Source organism: Peromyscus californicus, unplaced genomic scaffold (assembly GCF_007827085.1).
Source record: "Peromyscus californicus insignis strain IS unplaced genomic scaffold, ASM782708v3 Scaffold_9__1_contigs__length_137607984, whole genome shotgun sequence".
NCBI classification, from domain to species: domain Eukaryota; kingdom Metazoa; phylum Chordata; class Mammalia; order Rodentia; family Cricetidae; genus Peromyscus; species Peromyscus californicus.
Genome location: NW_026294617.1, coordinates 16,574,118 through 16,595,925, shown reverse-complemented (window position 1 = coordinate 16,595,925; position 21,808 = coordinate 16,574,118). Strand labels below are relative to the sequence as shown.

The window sequence follows — 21,808 nt, the reverse complement described above, 5'->3', positions numbered from 1 at the left end:
TTGTCTAGAAATGGTTCTTGTGATACTTTGGTGAAGAGAATGGCTATCTTTCCCCCTTGTCCAAAGAGTCTTCCTGAGGCTAAAGTCAAAAGTTTTGGATTAATTCCATTGGCAGAAAAATCTCAAAATGGTCTAATATAGACTCTAATCAAGATTTAAAATGAAAGGGACCAAGTTGACCAGGGTAAATTACAAAACGAAAATTTTGAGAAGGAAAAGAGCACCAGGAAGTGGAATAGAGCTAAATTCTGTGTTCAAGGAGATAGATGTATTAAGAAGGGAGGCAGAGGCTGGTGGATCTCTATGAGTTCAAGGCCAGCCTGGTCTACAGAGCGAGATCCAGGAAAGATGCAAAGCTACACAGAGAAACCCTGTCTCAAAAAACCAAAAAAAAAAAAAAAAAAAAAAAATGGAATAAAGGGAGTAGTGACCTCAGGGCAAGATCCCACTCAGCTAAGTTTCCAATTTGTACAAAGGAACTAAAGAAAAGCTTAGAGCCAGGTGTGGTGGGACACACCTTTAATCCCAGCAATGGGAAAGCAGGCTGGTGGATCTGTGAGTTTGAGGCCAGCTTGGTCTACAGAGCAAGTTTCAGGACAGCCACACTTAGGCAATGAAGGAAAAGAGAAAGCTTGTGAAGATGTAATTAAACAGGGGCTATGCACCAGCCCTAGTAAGCAACAAAACTTAGTTTCCCTTCAACTCAGATAAATTAATTTTTTCTGTGTATTTCCTCAAATCAATCAAACAAATATTATCAAGCCATGGAAAGCCACCTATGACCCCCATCTCCACACTGCACAGTGAATTACTGTGTGAACTCTGTTCCTACCCCTGAATGTGGTGTCTATTGACTTGGGGATGTGCTAGCCTATTTATCATATTACTGTGTTCACTGTAGTGGATCCTGTGTCATTTAATATTTGCACCAATGCTAAGCATTTAATAAGATTTATCTATCATAGGAGATCAAACCAACAATATTGTTTTTGGACAAACAGCACAGTTTGTAGACACTGGCCCAGGACTTTATCCTCCAGAATTTTGAATATTAAATCAAAGCATTGTTTCTAAATCATCTCTTCAAAAATTAATAATTTCAACAAACCAGATATCATGTGTGGCCTATGGACCAGAGATAGGGAAGGTAAGAAATATAACAGGTAGCCGGGCAGTGGTGGCACACGCCTTTAATCCCAGCACTCGGGAGGCAGAGCCAGGCGGATCTTTGTGAGTTCAAGGCCAGCCTGGACTACCAAGTGAGTTCCAGGAAAGGCGCAAAGCTACACAGAGAAACCCTGACTCAAAAAACAAAAAAAAAAGAAATATAACAGGTAATATTCTGGGATCAAGGGCTTCAGTAGGAGCATCTCAGTACTATATGTATGTATTTATACATGCATATGATGTATATATGAATGCATATGTATATATCTGTATGTGTACATATAATATATTTATGTATATGTATAATTAAAGAATGGTTTAAGAAACTTCTCCCATGTTGTAATAACATAATGTATCTTAGTGCTTCTGTGATGTTATTTAAAGCTGTTTTAAATCAGGGAAATGATGTCAGCTGTCATTTATGTGATGACTATTAAAAACTTCCCCTTATGGTAGGACCTTTCTCCAGACAGATCTTTTCACTCTGCCAGCCATAGTTGTCATCACTGGCAACACTCACTTTATCAGACTCTTCAACCTTATGCATGGTTGCTCATGGAACCTGATGATGCATCTTCCCCAAATACCCCCTGAAAATTCTCAATGAGAATTTGAACAATAGCAATGGGTAAGACCACAAGGCAAAAACAGAATGCTCTGTTACTTGACATAGTTTCAGTCATATTTGACATCATACACTCAATATAAAGAAAATGTGAATTACAGAATTGTGAGAAAAGAAAAGATACTATAAAAATTATATGAGACTGTGAAAGGGCTAAGAGTGTTATGAACATGTTTTTAAAATTATGGTGAATACAATATATTATAATAAAATAGGAAAAGTTTAAATGATCTCATTGCAATGAATAATGTTTTATTTTTACTTTTAATGGTGTGTGTGTGTGTGTGTGTGTGTGTGTGTGTGTGTGTGTGTGTGTGTGTGCATGTAGCCCTATGAGTATCTGTGTGCCTGTTACTGTAGTGGTAACCTCCACGCTACCACCACCCGTTCACCATGTCCGAGCATAGGGCTGTGGATCAAAAAACAGAGACAATAACAGCAGGTCATTAGTCTCAGCAGAATGCCGAATGTCGTTTATTGAAAGAGGGAGAAAACTTTAAATACAGGCTTACAGCACAATGGGAGAACCCTGGAGGGCAGAAGTTTGCTACCAATGTTCTACATTCTTACATCTAAGCTGTTTACACCAAATGCAGGATACACAAAGAACCTCCAGTGAGCATTCAGGAGGAAGGAAACTGGCAGGGAATCAGTATAGGGAAGACATCTGGTCAAGGTCAGCAAGCAAGGCAATAGCTAACCAAAAATGGGGGGCTTGGGCCCCAACATGTTACCAGTAGCACTAGAAAAGGTTATCAGATGACATGTAACATAGAATTCAGGTAGTTATGGAACATCAGACTTGGGTGATAGGGTACTCAGGTACTCTGCAAGAGTCCTCTTAAACCTAAGATATATATCAAGCCTTTGGCCAATATTTATTGTTAAACTGATTAAATTTGTGTTTTATCTTACTCTCTCTCACTCTCTCTCTGTGTCTTATATCTGTCTCTGTCTGTCTGTCTGTCTGTCTGTCTGTCTCTCTCTCTCTCTCTCTCTCTCTCTCTCTCTCTCTCTCTCTCTCTCTCTCTCTCTCTCTCACACACACACACACACACACACACACACACACTTACTCACAGAAACACTGGAATCTCCAGGTGTGTCTGTGTGAGTATTTTCACACAGGTTTAAATGATGAAAAGAGACTTCTTGAACATGTGTGCACAATCCTACTTATAAATGAGTAAATAATGCGAAACCAGCTAAGCACCAGCTTTAGTTTCTTCATGCTTAACAAATGCAAACTCAGTCCTGTTACGGGAAGTCTCTGTATAGAACGGATAATCTAGAGTCTTTGCATCTTACTTAAAGATGATTCTAACTGCATCTATATTGCAAAGTTTCAAGGACACATTAGAAAGAAAAGCAAGAGCTGAGAAGCTGTCAGAAGGAACTCTGAGTGAATAGCATTAAATTGTTGATGATTGATTGATTATTGATTATTGTTTTCATTGTCCTTTGGTGGAGATGAAAAGGAGGAAGTCTTTCATTGTGGTAGTTTGAATGGCATACCACTCATATTCCAGGCATCTCAATATTTGATACCCTGTTCTTGACACCGTTTGGGTGGTTTATGTGGTTTAACCTTTCTGGAGGAAGTATGCCTTGTGCTGGAATTTAGGGTTTCATAACCCATGAACCATTTCCAGTGCACTCTCTCTGCTTCATGTTTGCTGTCCAAGACAAGAACCTTGGTCTCAGCTTCCTGTTTTAGTTGTCCTGCCTGCTGGCAGTCCTGCTCCTCTGCTGTGATTGTGAAGGACTCTAATACTTCTGTGTCTCTACGCCCCAAAGAAACACTTCCTTCTATAAGTCTCCTTGGTTGTGGTGTTTTACTAAAGCTGTAGAAATGTAACTAAGACAAAAGACCTTAGTTCCAGGAGTAGCAAATCCATATCTAAGAAGAGGGAATCCTAACTGAGAAAATGCCTCCATAAGATTGGCCTGTAGTATAGGGAAGTCTGTGGAATATTGTCTTGATTAATGGTTTAATTTTCAGAGACCAGATCAATAGGATGGTGTCATTCCTGGGCTATTTGGTCCTGGGTTCTAGAAGAAAGCAGGCTGAAAAAGATATGAGGTGCAAGCCAGTAAGCATCATCCTTCCATGGCTTCTGCTTCAGTTCCTGCATCCAGGTTCCTGCCCTTCTTCAAATTGACCCCTGACATTTCTCAGCAACTGTTTGCTTACTGGAAGTTTAACATGATGTGAATCCTTTCTTCTATAAGCTGCTTTTCCTCCATATTTTTTCATAACAATAGTCCAAACTAAGGCACTTGCTAAGTTGAAAACAGTGCTTTTTTTTTTCCTGAGATGATTAGAGTTCTTAGAGAAACAGAACATACATAAATGAATGTCTCTCTCTCTCCATATATATGTATGTATGTATGTATGTATGTATGTATGTATGTATGTATAGATAGATAGATGATAGATAGATAGATAGATAGATAGATAGATAGATAGATAGATAGATAGGGAATTTATTACAATAGCTTTCATAGTGAGGTGGTGGTGGTTGAAACCCGTAATACCAGTATGTGGGCAGCAGAGGCACTTGGATCTCTGAGTACAAGGCCAGCCTGGTCTATAGAGTATATCCAGGTCCATCTGGCTCTCTGGACCAAGAGGGATGGATGAGCAGAAAGCTGAGTGGTCCTAGCAGCCCAGGACACAAGATCCTCACAAAGGAAAGCAGTTCCCAGCCTCTTGCCCTGAAGGAGGAGAGGAAACCATGGCATTTGTCAGGAGTCCTGGTCCAGGCTAGGCTAGCCAGGCCATACCCTGCCACTTCTTTCCATGCAGCAAGGCTTCCTTTCCAGAGCAGGAGGGTTGGGGTTAGGGTGGACCTGAGGATTAGGGAGGGACATGGAACTTTTTAAGCAAGAACTATTCATGTCCCAGCTCCTCATCTGCTGCCATCCCTCCACCAGCCCTGTCCATGCAGGGAACCTGGGTACTGCTGCTGCTAGGCCTCAGGCTACAGCTGTCCTTTGGGGCCATCCCAGGTAAGGAGGCACCCTACCTTCTTCTACCCACTCAAAAACACAGACTTCCCGCTGACACCTACCTCTTTTCTCCCCCCTGACTAGTGGAGGAGAAGAACCCAGCTTTCTGCAACCAAAAGGCAGCAGAGGCCCTGGATGTTGCCAAAAAGTGGAAGTCTGTTTAAACACCAGCCAAGAACCTCATCATCTTCTTAGGGGAAGGTGAGCATACAAAGCCTCACCACCCTGGGGCCCTTGCTCTCCAGGTACCCAAGATCACTTATAGGTCCAAGAAGGCCTGGGGTTCAAATCTGTCCAGATTCTGTTCCTTCGAGGATGGGGGTACCCACAGTGACAGCCACTAGGATCCAAAAGGGACAGCTGGAAGGCCATCTAGGACCTGAGACACTCCTAGCCATAGACCAATTCTGATACATGACTCTGTCCAAGGTGAGACTGGGACACATCTGGGATGGGGTGGGAGTGGGGGCTGGAGATGGCTGGAGGAGGAAGAACCCAGAAGAACTAGATCCCACTTTGGCAACCAGGACAGTGCAGACATGTCCCAGGAAGCAAGGACAAATGTTTACCAGTAGCACCAGCTGAGAGTGTCTGTGTTCTCAGACATACAATGAGAACAGACAGGTCTCAGAGAGTGCAGGCACAGCCACAAAATATCAAGGCCAACTACAAGACCATTGGCTTGAGTATAGCTGCACAATCCAACCAATGCAACACTGCATTTGGCACCGAAGTCATCTCAGTATCGTGCAAAGAAAACAGGTAAGCCAGGCGTGGAAGTGTGTGCCATTAATCCCAGCATTCAGAGGTCAGAGTCAGGCAGATCTGAGTTCAAGGCTGGCCTTGTCTATATAGTGATGTCCAGACCAGCCAGAACTACATAGTGAGGATTTATGCAAAACAAAGCAACAAAACCCCCAAATAAGTGTTTTAGCACCAGGCTAAGGAGCTAGAGGAGGATTGGAGCACTAGGTGGCCCACCTGATTATTGCCATTTCCAGGAAAGTCTGTGGGAGTGGTGACCACCACATCGATGCAGCATGCCTCTCCAGCTGGCACCCACACACACATAGTGAACATGATTGGTACTAGGATGCAGAAATGTCTGCCTCTGCAGTGCACTACAGTTGCAAGGACATTGCCTCACAGTTCATCTCCAACATGGACATTGATGTGAGCTCGAACAATGAGAGAGGAGGGCTAGATTGAATGTTGTTCACCACAGTACAGGCAGCCAACAGCCAGAGCTCTGAGTCTTCATAGCTGAGGAATTTGTAGGGGGAGGGTGTTGAAATGCAGCCCAGGAGAAACCCTTCCAGCAAGATGAACTCTGTCTGTCAGGAGGAGACAGAGGGACCCAATTCCTCCTGTCCTGACCTTCAGATCATAGGTGAGCCTCTGTGGGGGCCGCAAATTCATGTTTCCCAGGGGGACACCAGACCCTAAGTATCCAGACAACAGAACTCAGTCCAGAACCAGGCTGGGTTGACAGAATCTGGAACAGAAGTGGCTGGCCAAGCACCAGATGACGTGGGTACCGGGTAAGGGTTTAGCAAGCACTGGGGCAGTGCTGTGACTTTTAGCAGGCATCCCATGCCTGATGTTTCTATGTGACTCCTAGCATGCACCCCACTCCTGATGCTTTCCCCTTACTATAAAAAGGGGCCAGAACTCGCCACCATTGTCACAGCCTCAAAATCCAACTCTGGCTGTGGTCTCAGGTAGCTGATAAGTTTTTGGGCCCCGCAGTAATTTTTTTCTTCTTTCTTTTTTTTCTGGAATAAAGTTTACTTCTGTTGTTTTGTTTTGTTTTAAGGACACGGTACCTGCCTTGCAGGGGTTTGGTGAAGATGGTCTATTTGCCAGATTAAGGTGAAGATTGTGTTCTATATGGGAAGCAAGCCAGGGCAGTGGCAAAATATGTCTCTCTGTGTAGGGGTGGGACCCTCCTTCAATGGTCTGGATGGCAAATCCTTTACCTCCATCCTATATAGCAATGGTCCTGGCTATAAACTCCAGAAAAGTGTCTGGCCAGATGTTACTGACAAAGAGAGCCTTAAGTTTTGTGGGGCCACCACCCATGCAGTGGAGGGTAGAGGGGACTGGGGTCAAAGGCCTTCTGCAGTGAATACCTTGTTTCTGTAGATGATCCCAAATGCAGGCAGCAGGCTGCTTTACTCCTGTTATCAGAGAAACACGCTGGAGAGGATGTGGGAATATTTGAGAGTGGTCCGCAGGCAAACCTGGTGTTTGGAGTGCAGGAACAGAACTACAATGTGCACATCATAGCCTGTGCAAGTGCCCGGAGAGGTACAGTGACTGCTGGTCAGAGCACCTCAGCGAGCAGGGGCCAGACCTCCACACTGTTGGCAGAGACAATGTTGCTGCTGCTGGTGGTAGCTGAACCTTGACTAACTAAGCTCACTTGACTCCAGTCCAGGGTCCCACAGCTGGCTCCATCGTCCCACGCTATTGCTCTCCTCAGGCTCCTCCTGTCCCTCTGGTTCCCTGAACCCTGGCTTCAGGTTTCTAATCTCAGATCTGATTCAGGTTGCCAATGCTGCCACTCAGCCATGGGCTCCGACAACAGACCTCACTCAGAGTGTCACACCCAGCCTCAGAACCTGCAGCACTTCCCTCCCAGGCCATGGCAATCTAACAGGATGCCCTGCAGACAGAGGGGATGCCAGTCACAGCCACCCCTTGGCCAGCTCTCTCTGGTGTTTTTCACTGATCTCAGATCCCAAAACATGTGATGCCATGCACTCAGTCAGAGATCAGCCTATGACTAAGAAAGGACCATGTAGTCCCTTGATGTGCCCAGAGGGCAAGGACTGAATGTGCTGGCCTTTCTTGACTCAGTGTCTACAGCCCATCCAACATATCCTGCAAAGGCTGATGAAGCCAAGATAAGCAGTGGCTCTTGGACAGTCCTTAGCTGCCACCACTAAGCCTCAAACCAATGATATTCCTGACGACCTCCAGGGAGCGGTAATTCATAAATGTGCCTCTATGCCTGGTTTGCACAGTAATGGCCAAGCAAAGAACATTTTCTTCAATCTTCTGGGAGGTTTTGGAATAATGAAATGAACTATTATACAATCTAATGCCAGCAGTGCTTTCCTGAAAGAAAAGCTGAGTGTTCAGGTCGAGGTGGGGTGAGAAATGGAAAGCAGTGTGACGGAGAGGAGCAGACTGTTGGAGGGTCATTGACAAACTGAGACTTGAGCAGCACAAGTGGCCCTGTACAAATGAGGGAGGAGTCATGGTTTGCAGGTTCCACCTCCTGGCAGGGAGCTTCAGGTTTGCAAGGATCAAACAGCTTAGCCACACAGTGCTTAGCCACCGCCTAAGGCTCCACCCCTTAGCCAGCTTTAGATGTAGGGCAGGGGCTCTACAGAGCAGGTAGTGTATATAAGACAAAAGTATGCAAAGCTTTTCCTGAAGTGTCCAAAGCCCCAGTGACACAGAACATGGCCCTGCTTCTGACTAGGAAGGACCCTAATGGGTCATGGCAGTACAGTTTCCCGCCTCCCTGTAAGCAGGCCACTGCAGACTCACAGGGGCTGCCTTGGAGTTAGTCTTGACTGGGCTCAGATTTCAGATTGGCAGAGGCCAATATGCTCTCTCCAAGGTGTTCAGGACAGATAACTGTGGTCACACCTGCCCTGGAAAACATCCAAACTTTCCACCTCACCATCCCAGGATGCAAGAGCAGTTCAGGAGGACCCCAGACTTCCCAGGCTCCATTGAATAGCAGTGAGCACCAGCATGAGACCCAGGGATCTGGTTTTATGCTCTATTGATCCCAGCTGCCTCCAGCAGAGATGGGAGTTCAAAGGTCACCAAATGGACAGCTCTAGGATGTTCATAGAGGGGCCCTGAGGCAAGGAACCTGGAATGCATGAGTGAGGGACCTGCAGCCTTTTGGGTGAGGTGGATGAGCTGAGACATCTGCTATAGGTACCCCACAGCTAGCAACACCTCATCCTCAGAGAAGTCCTCCTGGAAGATTTGGTCCATAATCCACTGGAGCATTTTCAGAAATGTCACATAGTAAGAGGAGCAACCAGAGCAGCAAGAGTACACTAGAGTCCAGATGCACAGAGCCCTGGTCTAGCTCTGGGGAAGCCTTTTCCCATAGCCTTTACTGCCCACCATGTCGAGGTCACTCTGCAGGGTGCTAAGTGTCTACACATGCCCCAGCAACACTGTTGAACACCTTTACATAACAAGGTGATCTGGAGTGGAGAGCAGCCTGGCCCTGTCCTGCTCCAGCTCCTCCCAGCAATCCCCTAGTGCCTGCTGCTCATATAGGCCAGTGTGAAAGGGGCTCCAGCTGCAGGATCTAGCTCCTGGGTCTTCTGCTCCTTAGCATTGGTCCTCAGAAGGCTGAACAGCTGACCCAGGAACACCCTGCAGTACCTAGGAACACCCTGCAGTGCCCAGGTAATGAAAGCTTTTGGGGTCCAGCCCCAAATAACTTTCTCCCAGAGTCCTCAGAACAATCTACAACCAGCTGGGAAATCTACTTATCTATGAATAAATATACTTATCTGAGGGTATATCAATAAATCTATGCACACAATGCTCTTTTAGTCCATCACTTTATAGTTCTAAGTAAGCTTCAACTCTGCCTCTGATCTCTCTGCTGTTCTCTTTTTTCTACCTCTTCTCTAAGTCTACAGCTTCCTTTCAGCTCTCCTTATCTCCTCTCTTACCTGACTTTATACATTTCCAACAGGAGACTCCTTGCAATCCTGAGAAAAGTTCCAACACCCTCAAGGTCATAGAACACTAGCACTAGACCTGCTTAGCCATCTTGTCTTTTACGATCTGCTTGGTGTTTGCTGTGCATGTAGAGGCCCTGGATTAAGAATGAGGTCAGCATTAGACTGAGCATAGCCAGAATCCAAGAGTGTCCTTGTCTCCAGCTCTGGTGAGTAAAACTATGTAAGCAGTCCTGGTGCTTTTTTTTTTTTTTAATACTGTTGCCTCTTTATGTTTCTAGCCCGAACCATTATGTAGCCACTCCTGCCCCACTTTTTTCTTGGAAAATTTCTTACTAGAAGATAGCAGTTTTTATTTGAATTTTCCTGTTTGTCCGTGTGCCACTTGCATTTCTGGTACCTATGGTACCTATGGAGGCCAGAAGTGGATGTCAGATTCCTTGCCACTGGAATGAAAGATGACTCTGAACTGCTATGTGGGTGCTGGGAATCAAACCCAGGCCCCCTAGAAAAGTAACCAGTGCTTTTAATTGCCGAGCCTTTGCTCCAGTCCCTCAGTTTTTGCCGCCATCATAGGTAACATATTTGATCCTGTCTCTGGACATTATAGCTGTTTTTTCTTTCTGTTTGTTTGTTTAGTTTTTTGAGACAGGTTTTCAGTTAGTCCAGACTGACCTCGACCTCATTGTGAATCCTTGAACTTCTGATCATTCTTCTATGTCTCAAGAAGTGTTGGGATTACAAGCGTGAACCACTACCACAGCTATTACACATGCTGTTAGTAACATGAAGGAGGAGCAAACATGCCACCAACTAGGTGAGCTACATCCCTTGCCCCTATTATAGTGCTGTAATAGCCATTTGTGATTTACATATGTGGTTGATACACTACACTATAGGCTTCTGGTAATTGGAGATTGTTCCTGTCCATTCCCCCAAATGCTGACACATTGTGCTCTATACTTTTTATTCTTGAAAATCACTATTTGAATTTAAACCAGTGATGTTTTGATGGGATTTTATTCCTGAAGTGACTAATGTTAACTGACAGTCACGTTGAATTAGAAAAAAAATGAGAATGCTAGTACCACATGAGCAAACTTTAGCTCTGGCACATTCTTACAATAAATGGACTTTTGAAAGTAAACCCATTGAAAGCATAAGAGATCTCCTTATTCTGCAATGGCTAAGTTTTTAAAAGTCTTGGAGAATGATTTGACAGATTTGTATTGCAAAGCCTCTTGGCCTCTTCTTTAGGATAGGATGTTTTCTTCTATAATTTTGTTGAACATATTCTCTGTGTCTTTAACCCAAGTTTCTTTTTTCTCTATTCTTTATTATTCTTATATTTAGTCTTTTGTAATATCCTAGATTTCCTGGATGTTTTGTGTCAGGAATTTCCTTCAGATTTAACACTTTCTTTGCCTGATGTTTCCATTTCTTCTGTCTTATCTTCAGTGTCTGAGATTCTCATTTCCATCTTTTGTCCTCTGTTGGTGAAGTTTGCATCTGCAAAATCTGTTTGCATTCCTAAACTTTTCATTCCCAAAATTCCTTCAGTTTATATTTTCTTTGTAGTTTCTATTTCCATTTTCAGGTCTTGAACAGTTTTGTCCATTTCCTTGAACAGTTTTGTCCATTTCCTTCAACTGTTTGTTTCCATTTTCTTGGCTTTATTTAAAGGTTTTATTCAATTCCTCTTTAAGGACTTCTCTCATCTTCATATAGTTAGGGTTAAGATCTTTTTCTTGTGCCTCAGCTATGTTGGAATATTCAGGGTTTGCTCTGCTAGAATAGCTGGGTTCTGGTGGAGACATATTGCCCTGGCTGCTATTGACTATGTTCTTATGCTGGCATCTTGGCATCTGGGTCTGGGACGATTATAGGTCTAATCGTTGACCTATAGGTGTTGATTTCTGGGTTTGTCTTCGTTGGGTGGGTATTATGTCCTTTGTTTTTTTATTCTTCTGGGTTTTTCTAAAGTGTGATGGCTGTGTATTACCTGATTTAGCAGCTTGCTCTGCTGATGTATTGACAGGGAATGACTGCTGGTGTTGGTAACTGGGAAGCAGTAGAGTGTGGGGAGAGAGGTTTAGATAGGATGGTCTGTGAGATCCACAGGAGATGTGGGCAGGGGGAAGGGAGGCTTTATGTTCTTCCTGCTACATCTTCCAAAATGATCCCTGGGACTTAGGAGGGGATTGAGATATACTTGTTGTGTTAGGTTGAGCATTGCCCAATAATGCTTTATTCTCTGCACCTTGGCCAGATATGTATCACCATGTCAATCACAATCTACTTTAATTAGAAGCATTAACTTGAGGGATGAGAGGGCCATTGATCTATGGATACATGGGTAAATTATTTGAAGTCAGTTTAATTCTTTGTCCTCTTAGCAGCATACTAGCAATACATTCTTCCCTAAAGCCCTTGTCTGTCCTTAGGTTCTTAGTCTGATATAGCACCAGGTACGTGTATGTATCCTGCGGAGAAGGACTGAGATACAGCCAGGAAGAAGTTGCTTTATCCCATACTTGTGCTACTATTGCACCAGCGGGTATGTTTTGTCAGGTTGGCCATTATTGTAGCTTGAAGTGTTTGCAGTTGGGCAAGACTGATGATAACTTGTCTCCTTGCTGATGATAACATGCTTGCATAGCATGATCCAGCACTATGACAGCAAGTCAATGGATATAAAGCTTCTGTATCTTTTCCAGTTTGATTTTGCCATGCTTTATACTTCAGCATATGGTGGCTTCAGCAATAGGGTCTCACCATCATGTTCTTGAGGATAACCAAGAGCAATAACAATACAATGTAATGTTTCAGAGATGTTTGAGACCTAATTGGCAAGAACTATAGCAGAAGAAACTTATACATGGCACAGAGTTTTTATTTGTTAGCCTCTGGTGTCTTATAGTTGCATTTTTCCTCTGTTTAAGAGTAACTCCATTTTAATTGGTCTCTCTCTCTCTACTCTCTCTATTTTCCTTTCTGTGCATATGTTTTTGACTTTCTGTGTGTGAGTGTATGTTAGTAATATTAAAGTATAATCAATTTCCACGTCTTTTTCAAAAGGTCTTTGGCTTTATTTATCTCTTTCCCTTCTCCCTCCCACCTCCACTCCACATCCCATTTTAATTTCACTTGGTCCATTTTTTCTTTTTTATCTGTGCATTCTATCTCTGCTCTATTCATAGCCATTCCCACGGCACTTGATCAGTTTCATGAACATTATGAGTCTTGCAATTGAAACACATATCTGAAGATTTAACACCAAATTCCACAGGGACAGAAAACATGTGATGTTTATCTTCCTTGGTCTGGGTTACTTTTCTCAAAATAATTGTTTCCAGCTCCATCTGTTTAGTTGCAAATTCCATAGTTTCATTTTTTCCCAATGTCTGAATGACATTACCCTGTATGACTCTATCAATTTTCATTATTCATTCATCAGTTGATGCAAATCTAGGGTGCTTCCATTTCCTGGCTATTGTAAATATAATCACAATGAACATGGATGAGCAGATGTCTCTAGAAGAGGATATGGACTCCCTTTTGTATATATATGGAAGTGGTACTGCTGGGTCATATGGCATATCTAGAGTGACCTTTTTGGATAACCTCCACACTGATTTTTAAAATGGTTGCATCAGTTTGCATCCCCTCAAACTTGAAATAGAGTTTCTTTTCCTCTTATCAATGACAGCATGTGTCATATTTTTTTGTTTTTTGGGTTTTTTTTATCTTAGGCATTCTGACTGGGATAAGATGAAATTAGAGAGAAGTTGTAATTTGCCTTTCCTCAATAGCTAAGTATGTTAAACACTTTTGTTTGTCTGCAATTTGTATTTTATTTTTTGAGAATTCACTATTTAGTTCTATTTACCATGGTTAATATTTAAAATATAAACACATAACAACTCCCTTCTCCTTCCTATTTTTAATCATTTCATGTCCCCCACCTACTCCATCTCAAATTGGTTGTCTCTTATTTTCTGTTATTACTTTTACATGTCTATGCACATAAATATTTAAATATAAGCTGCTGAGTTCATTTGGTATTTCATGTATATATATGAATCAGGGCAGATCACTTTGTTTCGGGTAACCAACTGGGAGGCTCATGCCTGGGAAAGAATAATCCTCCTTCTCTCAACACTCAGTAGTTTCCTGCAGTACTTTGTTTAGGGATAGATTCTCATTAGACCCCTTTCCCTCACCTTATGTTAGCATATCTGCTGATCATGTTCTCTCCATGCCCTGTGATCTTGCAGATCTTGCAGATCTCAGGATCTGTCCACACTGCCAGCTGTGGTTTTGGGTTCCCAGCTCCTGTATGATACCTTCTCTGGAGGATCAAGTCTCCTCTTCCAGGGCCCTGTGGTTTCAGTTGATGGCTGCCCTGCTGTCTCCACTGGTCATGATCTTAGAGCAGTCCTCTAGTGTAGCAGAGAAGCAGTCCCCATTCTGCCCATTTCCTCAGGGCTGAAGTCACAATAGGATTCTCAGGTCCTCTGAGTCAGGCTAAAAGAAAGTCTGGAAAGGCATTTCCTAGGAGGAGGATGGTGTGTCTGTGAGCCTATTATTTAGATGTGTCTGTGAGAGACTTGCCTGCACCTGAAGATTGCTGTATTGAAGGGATTTTGCTGGGTTTGCCTCAAGGAGAGGGTACATTTAGTAGGTGATGGCAGGCTTGGCTCAGAAAGACAGGAATGCTGGTCTGCACAGGCCCTGTTTACCAACCCAGCATTTGTCTTGCCTATCTGTGAATATCTGTAGAGTTGAAAGAGGTCTTCCAGGAACATAACTCTGCCTAATCCCTTACATCCCTATTACTGGTCCCTGGAGATCCCCAGGACCTGAGTCTTGCTGAGCAAGGTGTCAACTAAGTCTGATGGTGAAACCCAGAGAGGTGGAGGTCATACTGATTCTGCTGTAGCTATCAGGAGTGGTGGGATGCTGGGAACAGCCCAGGAACAGCTCACCATGGCCATACAGGTGAACCTCTGATACAGGGAGAGTGAGGCATGTATCTCTATGAACTTTTTAAGGACCTTCTCACCACCAGGTTGCCTTCTGATTCCTTAGCCTGTAAGCCACTCTGTATGCCCTTCTTTGAACCCAAGTGCCTTCCAAATATTTCTTCATGCCTTGCTGCTTTACAAAGCTTTCCATGAGGCAACTACTGCCTTCTTAGTCCTTAGAAATTGCTAGTCAGGCCTGAGAGATGGTTCTACCATTAAAGGCCAGGCTGAAAACCAAAAGTATAAGAAGTTCCTAGAGTTTGAGTGTTCCTGGGCAGCCTGGCTAATCCTCATAGGTGAGCTCCTCAGTAAAATGGAAATTGTATGAGGCAGAGGAACTCATAACTGTTGTTTTGAGGCATTTGCTATTTTTTATTTTAAAAAACTAGTTATATTGGCTATTATCAGTACTAGGGAGGTTGTTGATATTATAAATTGTTCCTGTTTCTCATAGAAATAGGAACAGGTTTTGGTTTCTTTTTAAGAATTGTAATTGCAGTCAGAATGGCAAAGACCCACTAAACAACTGACAACAAATGCTGGAGAGGAAGTGGGGAAAAGAGAAACGTCATGAACAAGAAGGTGGATGTGCATATTTAGTGTAACAAATGTTATACTTTATTGTGTTGATGGCCATCACACAAGGTTCACAGTCTGAATTCCTAGCTACGGTCCTAAGCCTATTTCCCCAATGCTGCTGTGTAGTCAAAAGTTTTCTCCTGTCCCACCTAGCCCTATGGTCCTGCAACCACTTGTCGCTCAAAGGATTAATATTATTTACAAACTGTATGGCCTATGGCAGGCTTCTTGCTAGCTAGCTCTTATCATTTAACTCAACCCGTAACTATTAATCTATATATGGCCATGTCTTTCGTGGCTTTACCAGTCTGCTGGCATATTGTTCTTTAGGCAGCAGGCTGCCATCTATCTAGACTCTGCCTTTCTCTTTCTTGTCTCTCTCCTTGGATTTCCCACCTTCCCCTAAACTGCCTTACCATATGCCAAAGCAGCTTATTTATTAACCAATGGGAACAACATATATTCACAGTGTACAGAAAGACATCCTCCAGCACTGTTGACCTCTGTAGTGTATTTTAGCTGAAGGTCTGTTCCAGTCTTTAAAAGATGTCTCTAATTAGAGAGTGAGGATCCTGGGTGAGACTTTCCAGCCACAGTGAAGTTCAAGGTGGCATATCTCCAGATTTGGAGAGCAGAGCATTACTCTTGGTCTCTGCTTATAAACTGTCCAGTGGACATCATGGGGTTCTAAGACTGTTTCTGGTTATTTTGAGTGATGTCATTGAATTCTGGTTATCAGGTGCAGCCTTGGGTGTAGTGGAGTTCCTGACTGTGCTATTTTTACATGTCTAAAAGACATATATGTTTTTACTATGCTCATTATCGTAAGGCTTCTGATTCACATATGTTTGGCCATGAATAACAAATAATACATCAGGATGCCTTGGAATTAATAATGGTATGGCTTTTTCTCATGAAATGAAAAAATGGGAAAAATAACAGTTACCTGTGCAATAAAATTACCCTGTGCAAGGTATTGGAAGCAGAGTTAAAACAGGCATCTCAGAAAACATAACCAGTGTTAAGAAAGTGCCTTACTTCCTCTGTGTCCAATTGAAGGACAAGGAACAACCTTGTCATTATTCCTACATTGGGTTAAAGGTAAACTGAATACTTCATATAATCTATCATGGGGCCTTGGATGGCTCCACTGAAAATTTCATGGTCTTATGGTATGGAAACAAACATACTTTTGATCTTTCTCAATACTGTGAGTTCATTGTTTCCTCACACAGGAGAACATGTCATACTTCCTTGTGAACATTAATACTTAGTACCTGTGGTAGTCTAAATGTAATTGGCTCCCATAAGCTCAAAGGGAGTGGCACTATTAGGAGGTGCAGCTTTGTTGAAGTAGGTATGGCCTTGTTCAAGGAAGTGTGTCACTGTGGGAGTGAGCTTTGAGGTCTAATATATGCTCAAGTCACTCCCAATGTCCCAGACCATTTCCTTTACCTGTGGGTCAAGTTGTACAATACCCAGCTCCTTCTCCAGCACCATGTCTGCCTGCACACCACCATGTTGTACCATGATGATAATGGGCTAAATCTCTGAAAATGTATGTCACCTCAATTAAATGTTTTTCATTTATAAGAGTTGTCATGATCATGGTATCTCTTCACAGCAATAGAAACTCTAAGACATGATTTATTACCCATTAGAGAGAAAATATTATGAGAATGCTGCTAATTTTACTTTTGATATAATCATATCACACATAAGCTTGTGTTGTTGCTCTTCATGTGTTATTAATAGAAAACTCAGTAATCCAGTGTAGTCATTCTTTATTTCATGTAACATACAATAACAGCGATTTAACTTAATGTGTTGATAGCACAACATATTATACTATAATTTTGTATCAACAACCTCCTTTATTTTTTGATCCCAGTAAAATTTAAAAAAGAGTGGTATTACAAAAATTTCAATACAATACTTAAATTTTCTATTTTAGAAAACTCTTAAAAATTCATTGAGTTACTGGCAGCTGGATATTTATTTTAGTAGGCATTATTTCAGCCTGCACAGTTGGAATCTTAGCATAAAACAAAATGTGCAAACAACTCAATTTTCAAACAAACTAGTTAAAATATTTTTAAATTAGAAAAAGTTCAAGAAAAATTGATATTGATTTTATAGAATGATTGGATGGAGGAAAACAACCTAGGAATGTAAACTTTAAAATTTCTCCCACTTCCAGTTCTCTTGAAATATAAGTCAATATACAGGAAATTCCTTGGAAGCTCCATCTTGTGTAGAAAACTGCCAATTTTGAATAATAAGCCAATGGTATAAAAGAAAATGTTTACTGGTATTTATTTTAAAATATTCAATATATATTATTTATTAAGCTGTTTATAGATAGTGAATTTGAGGCCAGCTAGAACTTTCTAATGAGATCCTATAACAAACAAAATGCAAAATTATATTAAACTATATTTGTGATTGTGTGTGTGTGTGTATGATGTGTGTGCTATTAAGAAACGTCTTATTATCATACTCCCTATGTAGACCAAGCTGATTTGAATTCAAGGAAATCTGCCTAGCTCTGCTACGTACTGTGCTTGGCTACATTCATTTCTGGGACTAATTTGACAGGGACCAGTGGTGACACTGGAAATGACATCATCCTGAATCTCCTGTGCTCTTCCTTATTTAGTTTTGTTCTTCTTTCATTTGTGCCCGTGTGTGTGTGTGTGTGTGTGTGTGTGTGTGTGTGTGTGTGTGTGTGAAAGCATATAACACATGCTTTCCTCAAACTGTTTGAGGATTTCCTGTCTCTTCACTTCCATTTATGGCTCAGGTAGGCTCTCCTAAAATTATTTAGTGAGACTTGAGAATGGTCAGACAAAAATATCGGTTCTGTGAAAGGATGAAAGACACAGAGACACAGCCTCATGCTGTGTTGCTGCAAACTGGGTGTTCATAGGGACCTCTGCTCAGGTTAAGCTTGGACACTGTGGTGTATTTTGGAAAAGGATTTCAGGATGAGTAAATAAAAATCAGAGTTAGACAATCCTCAGGGGAGTCTTTGCCCTGGAGGAGATGGGAAGGGGGGTGGGGTGGGGAGAAGGCAAGGGGCAGCGGTAGGGAAGAGAACAAGAGAATTCGTGGCTGATATGTAAAATTAAATTATATTATAATTAAAAAAACAATAAATAATCAGAGTTAGAATTTTATTTTGAGAAAGAGTCTTTCTATGTATTTGTGGCTGTCCTTGAACTCAGAATGTAGACAAGGTTGGCCCTAAACTCCAAGAATTCTGCCTGGCTCTGCCTTCCAAATTTTGGAATAAAAGTTGTGTCCCCATCATACAACTTGTAATTTTATTATATATTTTCTTCTGACTGTTTGTTTGTGTGTGCTCATTTGTGTGTGGAAAGTTGTGCATATGTGTCATAGTATGGGTGTAAAAATTCAGAGAATAACTTTAGTTGTTGGTTCTTTCCCATCGGTACATTAGAGACACGGTCTCTAATTTGCTATCACATATTCATATTTTGCAGGATTTCTCCTCTCTGCCTTTAAAATTACCTTAAAAGCATTGGCATGTACTGTTGCAACTGGCTTTATAATGCAGAAGTAAAGGGATAGTTGCAAGGTGAGTACATTATCTGTTAACCCACTTCCTCAGCCCTAAAGTTTATTAAATAGAGATTTTTTGGAGTGAGTCTGTTTTGAGAAACAGTCTCACTTTTCAAACCCTGACCTGGAACTCACTGTATCATAGAGAGGCTAGACCTGGAACTCACAGACATCCACCTGCCTCTCCCTCATGTGACCACACTTGCCTGTAAAGAGATGTTTATCATGGATTTAGCACAGATATTAGTAGAAAGAAAGGGCTTTTGGGAAAGTGTGGTTTTGTGAGGGAGAGCCACACTTAACAATCGACACAAAGCCATGTATACAGTTGTGATGACTTTGTAAGTTTTGTTTCAATGGGTCCTTAGAGAGTCTCTCTCTCTCTCTCTCTCTCTCTCTCTCTCTCTCTCTCTCTCTCTCTCTCCTTTCTCTTTGCCTCTCTGTCTCTCTTTCTCTGATTCTGTCTCTCTCTCTTTTTCTTTGGTAAGAAGATCATAGGTCAGTTGCTGAGGTGGCTTTAGCAGGATTCTGATTTATATGGTAAAAGCATGGGTCAGAAGAGCTCTGTATGGTGCCTTACTCTACATGGGGTTCATAATTCTGTCCTGAAGATTCTCAGCAAATTGCTGCTTACATCTGGGAAAGGAGTAAGTCCATACTCAAAAGGTTTTTTATGTATTTTGCCCTCAAACATGGCCATTGGTTTTTGAGATATCACCAAAAAAAATATATTGTCCCTGTCTACACATGCAGTCTACACAGCAAATTTTATGAACTTTGTGTGATGGTTAATACTGATTTTCAATTTGATAAGATCTAGAATCAGCCAAGGGACACTCCTCCAGCCATACCTGTGAGGGCTTATCTAGAACCTGTGGTTCTCTGGTGTGTGCTTATGAGAGATTATCTTGTATATTCAGTTCATTGAGACGAGAAGACTCTTTTTCTTTCCAAAAGTGATAGCCCCATTCCATACCACAGATTTGGTACTGAATTATGTAATAATGACCAAATTCATCTCTGTCTGCTTCCTAACTATGGATACAATGTGATCAACCACCATGGTTACTTCTTATAAACCTTCTTTTTATTTACTTTAAAATCTTACATTTGAATTTCTACATGTTCATGCCATGATACTCAGTAAAGTTGACTAAGAAGTCACCAAAGCCAGATATGGTGTCCCAACCCTGTGATCACAAAATTTAGGAGGCAGACACCTTAGTTTGAGGGTTACAAAAACATCTAAGGACTGAGTGTACAATGGTGTATGGATCATACAAGTCTATGGTGGAGGAATCTGTCCCTTGTTATCTTCTACAGACCAGAACAAGCCTGCCGGCCTCTGGATAATCTCATTTCTGAGGCTCAAGGTGTCTTCTTCCATGAGGCATATGAACCCCAAGTTCTGAGTTGTGGGATATGTGAGTCCCTGTTGTCTTGAAATTCAAGTTCACAACATTTCTATAGTGGTAGCATCTCAGGATGTGTGAGGGTAGGGGATGGGGAGGAGGTTTTGCCAGGCTGCTGAATCGATGGAGCTGATATATTTCTGCACATTTCCTTCTCACATTTCAATGCCCTTGTTACTTAACTGAGGGCAAGCCAAGCAAGTTAGAGGCACAAACAGTAATTATAAGGCTGAGGATAGGAGCACTTCATCAGGCTCCACCCAGTGTCCCAGGAGGTCACAGGTCATTAGGCCTGAATCACATACAGTTGCATGGGAAAGAGGCTGTACACTCAGAAGGAGGGAATACCTTTCTGTGATGGAATATCAATAGTCAGCAAACCTGATGGTGGTCATCCCTTATAAGCAGGCACAGCTGATCATAGGATGGTGCCAATTGTTTGTCCTTAGATAGTGCTGAGGAACAAGAATCAAACAAAAGAAAGCTGAATAGAAACTGTGTATAAGGTAATGTAATAATTTAGTCCTTAGAGAAAACACAGGGCAGTCTTCATATAATACATGGCATTACTACTATAACCATGCTTTTGGTTTTTGGTTTTTAATGGGTGTATGTAGGCAATACAAAGAAACAGCAAATACATTTTTTAAAAAAATCAACGAATAGATGTGTACAGCATCCAGTACAGCAAAACTACGAAATCCCTCTTAAAACTATGATGCTCCAGCTTAGTATAGAGAGATCTTTACCCAGAGGGTTTGATCTATCCTCTCCATAGATGCACATCCCATTAGCACATGTGTAGACATGTGACCACTATACATAAAAGCTGAACAAACAATTACATCCTAGCATCTTATTCTGTAACAGGCCTGGTTTACTACTTGGCTTTGGGATTTTTTTAGAGGCAGTCCCCACCCCCCAGCTAAATTTCACTTTGTATGATTTACTATGTCCTAAGCATTGCTAAATTCTTTATATCACCAGTTCTACTCTTCTACATCACAGCTCAGTTAGAGGAGTGCTACCCAGTACATGAGATGCCATTTGTAATCTCCACAAAATTAACTCCAAATGGATCTTACACATAAATGTCAAATTCAAAGTGCAGAACTTCTAGAAGATAACTTGAGAAACTATGCCTCTCTTAGTTTTGCAACCTGTCTAAGCCTTGGGAGGTTTCTCTAAGGCCCTGATGTATAGAGAGGGGAAAAAAGAGTTCCTTCTCTAAAAGTAGGATTATGCTTGGGAGAGCTTGTAAAGGTCTGGGACCAGGGCCTTTGAAGGGTTTGCTTCAGATCCTGAGAACCATCTCTTTCCACACCTGGGGCTGTGGTAATCAGTCCCAGCCACTGTAGACTTTGTTTATAATGATGTTCTAGAGATACTCTGTGTTCCTCTTGTGCAATAGTGTCTGAGTAGCCTCCTTCTGAAAATGTATACTTTCTTTTAAAACTGAACCCATTGGTTTATATTAACTAGAGACTTGCTGTGGAATTTGGCTCAAATCTCCAGCCAATCTGGGATAGGTTTGTGTTTCAGGTGGAAGCCAGGGCTGGGAACCACTGTGCTGTTTCCCTTCAGCTTACCCGGTCCTGTCACTCAGCCTCACTAGCCAATCAGGGCCTCGAGCAGACCCGCCAGTCAGATGGGAGGGTTCTTCCTCTGGGT

The 21,808-nt window shown here is 42.1% G+C and overlaps 1 pseudogene; it reads left to right on the top strand.

Moving 5' to 3' along the window:
- The first annotated feature begins 4,737 nt into the window (after nt 1–4,737).
- On the top strand, nt 4,738–7,215 carry LOC128105921 (intestinal-type alkaline phosphatase-like; annotated as a pseudogene).
- Nucleotides 7,216–21,808: the final 14,593 nt, after the last annotated feature.